This window comes from Gastrolobium bilobum, unplaced genomic scaffold (genome assembly GCF_033153095.1).
Source record: "Gastrolobium bilobum isolate Gb01-03AN ecotype WA unplaced genomic scaffold, APGP_CSIRO_Gbil_v1 utg16844, whole genome shotgun sequence".
In the NCBI taxonomy this organism is placed as follows: Eukaryota; Viridiplantae; Streptophyta; class Magnoliopsida; order Fabales; family Fabaceae; genus Gastrolobium; species Gastrolobium bilobum.
In genome coordinates, this window is record NW_026898911.1 from 30,803 (window position 1) to 32,158 (window position 1,356).

At 49.3% G+C, this 1,356-nt stretch overlaps 1 pseudogene; it reads right to left on the minus strand.

Moving 5' to 3' along the window:
• Positions 1 to 757: 757 nt before the first annotated feature.
• On the minus strand, positions 758 to 959 carry LOC133285327 (small nucleolar RNA U3; annotated as a pseudogene).
• Between the last annotated feature and the right edge of the window lie 397 nt (positions 960 to 1,356).

Genomic DNA, 1,356 nt, shown 5'->3' on the forward strand with positions numbered 1-1,356 from the left:
GGGATGTATTCTGATTTGTTCCACTTGTCAATTAGGTGCGCAAAACCATTGAGAATTTGGACTATTTCGCTGCTGTTTGGTAAATTTAATTCCGATCTGGGCTACCGAAAAGTAGATGCATCTTGTTAGTATAGGTAGTACCAATTAATTCTTATAAGTCTCCCAACTGTACCGTCCCATACCAGCACAGTCTCTGGAATCCCTCTCTTTCGGGTGTTGATTCGATTCATTCATGTACCCCCGTCCCTAGAAGCCTGCCAGGAGCCGCTCCTTGTCCGTGCCCTTGCGCATCGGCGATCACTCCCCGCCCTCGTCAGCGCCCGGGATGTTACATGCCCACCAGCTTCCGCCTGGTTCGTCCTCGAACCACACCGTACTGGATGAGAGGCCTTGCTCTGATACCACTTGTAACGCCTGGCAACTTGCAAGGATTAATGACTGTCCCCACACACTAACACGAGACTTTTCAGTGTGCTTTGTCCTCACTCGCACACTTCCCGGGAAAACTTCCCAGGAGGTCACCCATCCCAGAATTGCTCCAAGTCAAGCACACTTAACTGTGGAGTTCTTCCGATCTGGGTTACCAAAAAGTAGATGCATCTTGTTAGTATAGGTAGTACCAATTAATTCTTATAAGTCATTCCCAACTGTACCGTCCCATACCAGCACAGTCTCTGGAATCCCTCTCTTTCGGGTGTTGATTCGATTCATTCATGTACCCCCGTCCCTAGAAGCCTGCCAGGAGTCGCTCCTTGTCCGTGCCCTTGCGCACCGGCGATCACTCCCCGCCCTCGTCAGCGCCCGGGATGTTACATGATCAACTAATCACCACTTGACATATAATCACGCTCTGATCACACGGCCTCAATTCATCAACGATACTGAGGTTCCTGTCTCCTTAGAACTCAAGGATACAGAGGTACGAGCCTATAGAACAGATCCTCTTCAAGTAAGGTCGTACCTCTGTATCCTTGAGTTCTAAGGAGACAGGAACCTCAGTCTAGTTGATGAATTGAGGCCGTGTGATCAGAGCGTGATTATATGTCAAGTGGTGATTAGTTGACCATGTAACATCCCGGGCGCTGACGAGGGCGGGGAGTGATCACCGGTGCACAAGGGCACGGACAAGGAGCGACTCCTGGCAGGCTTCTAGGGACGGGGGTACATGAATGAATCGAATCAACACCCGAAAGAGAGGGATTCCAGAGACTGTGCTGGTATGGGACGGTACAGTTGGGAATTACTTATAAGAATTAATTGGTACTACCTATACTAACAAGATGCATTTACTTTTCGGTAGCCCAGATCGGAAGAACTCCACAGTTAAGTGTGCTTGACTTGGAGCAATTCTGGGAT